Here is an 8,419-nt window from a genome sequence, read left to right as displayed (position 1 = left end):
AATTCTGAAGTTTACAAGAAAGTGTGTCATGGTTCAGCATGTCAAAAGCCTTACTTAGATCAAGAAAGATACCCAATGTTATAATCTTACACTCAAAATCCAACAGGATTTGCTCCTTAATAGTTGATAGCGCAGTTTGTGTAGATCGCATTTGACGAAAACCGTGTTGGGAATTAGATATTATGTTGTGTTTATCAAAAAATGATATTAGCCTATTCAATATAATGCTTTCCAGACCTTTTGATAATACGGGAAGCACTGATATCGGCCGATAATTAGATAAGATATTTCTGTCACCTCCTTTAAAAGCTGCGACCACCTTCGCATTCTTCAGCCGGGTAGGAAACGTGCCCGACGACAAGGCTAAGTTGTAAATATAAACCAAGTGGGGGGTGATTAAGTCTAGCACATACTTTATAGGTAGGATTTGAAGCCCATCAATATCAGAGCTTTTAGAATTTTTCATATTGGCAAATACGGACATCACTTCAGGTTCAGATGTTGGAAAAAAATAGACTGAATTTGATGTTATGAATTGACACGATTCAGGGGGCTGTGAGTGCACAGCACTAGGCCCTATATTACTGAAATGTTGATTAAAGACGTCTGCCAATGTTTTACCAGTGAGTGTTTCACCATTAATTGTAAGCTCATCAGTTGAGTGATCTCCCACAGAGCGATTCATAAGACGATTAAGATTACGTCATACCGTTCGGATATCACATGTAGAGTCGAACAGCGAATTATAATATCGCTCTTTAGTTTGGCGTATCAGCTTGTTTGTAAAATTCCTACATGCTTTAAACTGATCATAATCCTGCTGCCTTCGAGATTTAAGGAACGTGTGAAATAATTTGTTACGTTTAGAGAAGTTCATGATGGAAGTCAACATAGGATCGCAGGAATGGTTTTTGTTTGAACCTGAGCACCCGGTGAATTTTCTCGAGCCGAAGACCCAACTGTAGGTACAACTTTAGACTGCGATAATGAAGAAAATACTTCTTCTTGTCAAGCAATGTAAGGAGTAATTTCGGTTCTATATCATGCTGTGGGAGGTTAAATTTTTTCATCAGGTCTTTCTGATAATCCGAAAGCAACTCATACGGGACGCTCATTTTTTCGGGCGCGAGCGGTAAATCTTTATGTCGTTCGTGGAGCTCTTGTACGTAGGCCAGGTCTACCTCTAAAAAATAACCAACGTCTGCATAATCTGCAACAAGGGTCACATCTAAACCTGCAACCTCTTCGGGTGACAGCCATTCAAAGCCTCCGAATGGGAGTGGTTCACGCATCACTGTGCCATAGAGTCGATTTATGTCCATGTAATGAATTATGGTCTTTGGTTTTTCGGGATCGTACTGATCTGTCCCTGGGACATTTGCAGTGGCCATTCGCGTCGAACACTGGGTCATACCACCACGCAGGCCCCGTTCAATTAACAGATAGGCATCGGGATCGTGGATTAAATCCAGATTAATCCGGCTCATTTTTAGTGCGCAAGACATGCTTAGTCCCGGGAGTGACACGAAATGAAGTGGTTCAATTTTGTGCGTCTCCAACGCCCATATTCGGAAGTTTTGAAACACGTCTGCCAGAAGCAATGCGTCCGTCAGAAGGTACAAATCCGAGTACTCGCCCAGGCTCTTCAGTTGAAATTTTGCAAACACATTTTGCGCATGGCGGTAATCTTCCTCGCTCACTTCTGATCCGTTCAGTTGGTTAAAGAACTGGTCACGTGATGGCAAACAGGGCTCGTCGTAACGTTCAAAAGAGGTAACGTAGTTATAACAGAAAACCCCTTTACGTACAACCAACCTGAAGTAGTCCTCCTCTGCGAAAAACTGACGCAGACACCTGAAGTTAGATTCACCTTTGTCACATAGATTTTTCGTCAATGTGTCGAGACTAGCATTGAGGAAGCTTAACGAGTCTATGAAGCGGAACACACCAATGTCTATAGCCTTAAACTTTTGACAACTGGAGGCTATCACTCTGATGTCTGTCTTCCGAAGCAGGTGCAGATGAGCTACTATGAATCCGAGGTCATAATTGGCATTATGTGCAATGATGGGCACTTTCCGTGGTATCCGCAGTTTCAGATTACATCCCTGACACAATGATTGGCGAAATTATCCACTTACGTGATCATGGTCTCGCACTTTCTGCTTCTTAGTGAATGGTTCTTTACAGATGTTACAGTGAGTGGCTTCCGAATGTTCGAGTTCGTCTCCTGGAGTCATTTGCAAGGGCACAGTCTCGTGCAACATCGCATACAGCTCTTCATGCAAATTACGCAATAGTTCCATGAAAACGGAAACGCAGTCTGCACCACGGTAAATATGTTTCTTCAAGACATACGAATCGCACGAGCGTATGACGAGGAGACAGAAGGATGAAGGGATGTGTTCCTCGTAGACATTCCCGCCTCCCGAACACGGTGATAGTACACTCTCAAAGTCGTATACACAGTAGAAGGGAACTTCCGACATCAAATGCTCTCCGGCAAACGACAGTGTCTCACCCTTCTTTGGAAAAATAGTCTTGGACACTTTTTGTTGTTTACACATTAGTAGATGATCGGCGAGTACACCCGGGGTGGTGAAACCCATCGTACATCGTTTGCAGTGAAAATAACCAGGTGGTGTGAACAAAGCATTGAAATTAGTAATGAGTACAAAATGGAAGTCAATCAGCAGTAGGTCGACATGCTTCTTGCACTGGTCGTCGACAACCTTAATCGGGTAAACATATTTTTCATCTTTGTCATAACCGTACACGTTAATGCTCACATCGTTCTGCTTCTCAAGTTTCTTTCTCTGTTTCTACATCTTTCGGGAACACTACAGGAAATGTCTCTGGAAATACATATTGAGACAGGTATGACCTGTAGGATGAAGCTCTGCGTCTGTAAGAACCCTTTGCAGGATGTAGTCCGGCAAGTACGCAAAATGCGAAACACATGTTCTGTTCACTATCCTCGTGAAGGTCGACACTCAGAAGACAACGACACTTTTTTTTCAACTCGTTTGGCAATTCAAAGTCGGTACAACCAATGAGCTGTGGTGCGAGACGACCGACATGCAGAATGCAGGCGTGAATTCGAAATAAGAAAAATCCTGATCCTTGCGTTTCAAGCTTTTCTAAATTGTTGGTGACTTCAGTGCCTACTTCAATGACAGCACGTTCTACGTCTCGTTCCGACCACAGCGTATGCACACTCGAAGGAATAAATTGAGTGACAAATATGATCTCTACCTCAGGCGTATGTCGACCGAGTTCCGCCTTCAGCAAAACATAAAAGCGTAACGGAAATCCGAAATGTCGAAGTACACTGGCAAGGTAGCGTCCGTTTTCATGAAAGAATGTGCTGACATCCTGCCCGTCGTCGTCTCTGTCATGTAGATGAAGCTCATAGCGGTTGGTATAGTTGCGGAGCGTACAGAGTGTCTCACAAAATGGGATACAGGGTGTTGCAAGGTTATGAACGTTAGCCAGATGAATTTGAAGTCCCAGCGCTGTAGTGTAGTGCTGCCGATCGGCCGGAGGACAAAGGTGGCATGTAACCATTTTATTTTTATTTTTTTACTCGGATTGACCGAACACGATGTCTGGCGAAAGAAGACGTTTCCCGTCTTTTCCAACTCGCTCTTTCTTCTCCATCCAGAGTCCGCTCGTGTTCCTCATGTCTTCGATGTCTTGAGTGCTTAGTTTATGAAACCGAGCTGGAAGGAACACCTTTACGTGCTCGTGATCCTTCATAATTTCTACGTAGACCGCCTCGCCATACCTCGTTTCAATTTTGTTAACATCAACCACATCATACTTGATGTTTTTAGGAATTGTCGCCATTTTTTGAAACTCTCCACATTTCTTTAGCTTGTCAAGTTTATGCAAGATCGACGAAGACATGATGCTTACTTGTACACTGATGCAATGATGACGACGATGATCCTTCAGACACGTTGGACCGGCTGAAAACAAAAGGAGCACATGTTAGAACACTGCAAAATATTTCATCATTCTGAACACCATACCTCCTCAGAAGGAGGTTCGAGAGTGAAGGAGCTGAGCGTCAGACAGTTCTTATATAAGAAGTTGCCAGCATGGCAACCTTGAGGAGTCTTCTTTTTTTTTTTTACATCGTCAACTCTGCAGTCGAACCTACCTTTGCAGTTTGCTTTTTTTTCCTGCACTTTGCAAGCACGGACTTGTTTATCTAACGAAACGTATCTTGACCAGACTTCATTCCCTTGCACGAAATGACGGTGATAGCACCTTTTAGGTTCGTGACGCCTGCCTCGGTGTCAATTTCAGGGGCTAGTCAAAGTGGGAAATCCACCTTCGTGGCACGACTAATTAAACACAGAGCTGTCCTCTTTGACAAACCGTTCAAGCAAATATGGTATATCTATCTTTATAAGCAGCTGGTATTCGATACCCTTCCTGAAGTAAATTTCAGTGAAGACATCCCTGCAGATCCGGAGAATTATAGCCACTCATTATTTATATTTGACGACTGTTTAGCCGACCGGCAAAGACTCAAAGAAATCTGCAAATTTTATATCGCCGGGTCACCTGTCAATCACGGCTGTGTTCATCTCGCAATACCAGTTCGTCAACGACCCTTTGTATCGCACAATACAATTCAATAGCACGGCTCTCGTTTTATTTCGTTCACCACGCACTACAGACCAGCTGCGTATGCTGTCCAGGCAGATTTTCGGGCGAAATGATTTGTTGCCCACGATATATAAAGATGCCTGTCAGAAACCATACTCATACTTAGTTATCGACTTGTCTCAACAGAGCAACGATCACTATAAGGTGTGGACCAACATTTTCCCGGATGATCACAGACAGATCGTATACAGGTCATGAAAAGGCTTAACAAACACATTCGTTTCCTTCGTATGATCGCTGAAGCAAAGACAGGGGAAGATCGTTACAACCTGATTCAACATGCCAGCAGGGAACAGCTACGAACAATCAGGGAGATTTGTATGAACCTCTGCAAAGGAAACATCGACGTACCGCCGAAAGTTAAAAAGCAATTGCAGCCTTTTGCAACACCCATTAGGACACTGGCTTCCAGGCAAGACCGTGCAGATGTGAAGAAAGTTAAACGGATTCTTCATCAGTCCGACGGGTTTTTGCAATTTTTGTTGACACCCTTGTTAGGTCTCGTTTCAAGTTTAGCGGGCAAAAGCATCGCAAAAGCAATCGGCATTTAAATAATGCAGAAATACGAGCCTGTTCCCTATCGGGAGAGCACTATTCCGTCGATATTGAATAAACAGGAGCCTGATGATATCAAGGCCAAGGAGATCACCCAGTACTTGCACAAGCTATTGCATCCTCCCGCGAACACATTAAGGCAGCCTAGTGCAGCAGGTGAGGAGACAAATCCTGTGGCATCGACAAGAGGGCAGACACAGATTCAAGCGGGCGAGGAGGAAGATGCCATCGTTAATTTTATTAGCAGCGGCTACAAGATGAGAGCAAGCCAATTAGTGCGTTTACTAAAACCCGTGCTCAGCTGGAATAGTAAAACGTTTGAGCTCATTGTCAATGGTGAACAAATACCAAATACCAACGTTGTAGACCTTGTTTATTATTTGGTCACAAGAGCGCGAAATGTGTGGCGACCCGCGTATCTCGAGAGGATCCTACCACTATTGGCCAAGCTAAATATACCGACACTTATCGTACATCCATCTCGACTTGAAAAGGAGACTGCAGACCCATCAGCCAGTAGTCCTACGTTCACACCTGAGACACCTCGTCGACGCATTTCTCCGGTTATCACAAGAGCGGCTAAGAGACTTCGAGAATGGAACCCGTATTGAGCACGTTGGAACCGCAACAGGAACACTGTGGTTACCTTCGGGACGAAAACATTCTGGCGCATTTTCCCGCACGACACAGGAAGAAGGCCCTCGCCATTCTGCAGATGCTAAAGACCGTAGATGAAGAGGGAAGGATTATCTGTCATTCTCGCGTTGTTCCAAGTAGTTCCGTCATCGAGCTTATAAAATACGAACTGCACAATCGATCGCCCTCTTGGTACAAAGGTGATGTTGCAGCCGTTATAAATGCCTACTTATCATTCGACGGACTTCGTGTTCGTGGAAGAAAATTGTGCTAATGGCTGCTTACGTGGACGTATACCATCCTGGTGCTCTAGGTGGTGTTCAACGACTCGCACGAGCGATCGGTGAAAAGCCGGTGAAGGTTGCCAAGTTCCTGGAAACCAGTGATGTGTACTCTCTCTTAAGAGAACTTAAGCGACCACGTCAGTTCCGGAAGACCATCGTTTTGGGTGTGAAGGATATATTCCAAATAGATTTGAAAGACATTCAGAAACTGTCGAGATACAACAAGGGTCTTCGCTATCTTTTGTTTTGTATCGACGCATTTTCTCGTATGCTTGCTGTAGTGCCTGTGCAGAATAAACGAGCAGCGGAAATTATACGTGGACTGAGACTCGCTTTTAGACGTATTGGGACCCCGAGACTGATTCATTCAGACAGAGGTACAGAGTTCACCAATAAGTCAGTCGGAGCATTTTTAAAATCAAAAGGGATATCTCTCTTCCACTCTAATTCAAATACGAAAGCAAGTATTGCAGAACGACCTATTCGAAGTCTTATGACGCCACTTTATCGTGCTTTTGAATATCAGGGACATAAATCGTACTTGAAAATTTTACAGCCTCTGGTCAAAGCATATAATCATCGTGTTCATAGAACTCTGTCGGCACGACCTGTGGATGTCAACAAAGAAAATGAACATTTATTTAGGCAAAAGCTCTATCCTACTCCGAGCAAACCCCCAGAGAAGCAACGTTTTCGCGTTGGCCAGCTTGTCAGAATAGCAAAGTCTAGACACCAGTTAGTCAAAAGTTATCTTGGTTCGTTTACGCGTGAAATTTTTGTGGTGAGAGCAGTCAAGATTGGTTACCCGAAGAACCTATTGAAGGTCAATTTTATGCAAGCGAATTAACACGTGTGCAGCCTGGAAAGGGCCACCGCATTATAAAAAGACGCGTTCGGAACGGAAAGGTGCAGTACCTGTTGCAACCTTCTGGAAGTCGTAGAAGGACTTGGGTTCCGGAGAACTACCTGCCACCACCGACGACGAAATGACTGGCGATCACTGGTCCGATGTCGAACAGCCAGCCAACGCTGGCGATTCCTGGTCCCAATCGGGTGATGATGTGTGCGGCATGCGGGACGTTACCCAGGATCATCAACTCCAAGGAAAATGTCGCCGTCCTCATACCTGTTGGAATGACATGTTAGAATGTGGTTCATCGAAGTCAACGGACGACACAGTGCTCGTCGCAGCATTTAAGATAACCAGAGACATTTTCCTGTTCCAGTCCCTGCCTCTGAACCTTCCCGCGAAAAAGACTGTGTGGGAGTCTTCAAAAACAATGTATGCCAGGGTACACAGGAAGTGTGAGCACCTATCCGACCACCCGTTCGACCTGGTCTCCGAATGGGGAAAACAGATGAGCTCCATATTCAGCTATTACGGTGAACGTGACGTCGACGTAATGCAACTGGTGGCCGAAAGTCTATGTATCATGTACTACGCAATGAAGACCGGCTGTGTACATAAACGACATGACAATTGACCTGTTGCAAAATAGGTTGTCACCCAAAGACGCTTACCAATAAATACTGAAATCCATAACGAGTTGTCTCATTTTACTGTAGGTCGTCATGGTAAATAGATGTCCGGAGATGTTCTGCTACACCTTGTCCTTTCTGAGTGCTGTTTCCCTGTTCGTTTTCTTAGCTACAACAGAATTTACAAAACCAACACTGAAACAGGGAAAATGCACCACCGTGACTCAGATTGACCATAACATCTACGTCCACCGATGTACAGCTGCAGTAACTGCCGTACGCCTTTGGCTCAGCAATGGTGATCCGACGAGATACGGAGTAAACCTGTCGCAAAATGATACACGTCAACTATGGCATTGCTTGAAAGAAGCAAATGTCGCGCACAATTATTATAACTTCGAGTGCTCGAAGCTAAGTGAAATAAGCTTCGAACCCAGGCAAGTAATAGAACGATGTCCCGGCAATGTGTACAATATTGCAAGACTCATTGGGAATGGAAAGCACAGCGGTTACGGTATCACTCTTTCGAAATCGGCTACCATGTCTCTGCTGTCTCATCTGAGCGAAACAATAAAAAGAATTTAAAACACATACATGCCCGCATTTCATTTCGCTATAAGATACACTGTAACACAAGAATGGTTTGAAATACTCACATCACTTGGCTCTTACGTGGCACACTCACTGCTGGAAGCTCGTACGTGACAGACAGCGTATACCACCAATCGAAAATGCATCTTGCGAGGGCGATAACGGTTTCTTTTTTGTGTGTGTGTGGTTGGTGT

At 44.4% G+C, this 8,419-nt stretch overlaps 1 long non-coding RNA gene across 1 annotated transcript; it reads right to left on the bottom strand.

Annotated features, from left to right (window-relative positions):
* Positions 1-3,577: 3,577 nt before the first annotated feature.
* Positions 3,578-7,548, bottom strand: LOC135372992 (uncharacterized). The gene is made up of 3 exons (XR_010416206.1): positions 7,071-7,548; positions 3,919-3,971; positions 3,578-3,722 (listed from the first exon to the last, which is right to left on the bottom strand). It is a non-coding gene; the product is annotated as an uncharacterized LOC135372992 (long non-coding RNA).
* Between the last annotated feature and the right edge of the window lie 871 nt (positions 7,549-8,419).

This window comes from Ornithodoros turicata, chromosome 1 (genome assembly GCF_037126465.1).
Source record: "Ornithodoros turicata isolate Travis chromosome 1, ASM3712646v1, whole genome shotgun sequence".
Lineage (NCBI taxonomy): Eukaryota > Metazoa > Arthropoda > Arachnida > Ixodida > Argasidae > Ornithodoros > Ornithodoros turicata.
Note: the sequence above shows the minus strand (reverse complement) of the source record. Positions and strands in the feature narration are given on the sequence as shown.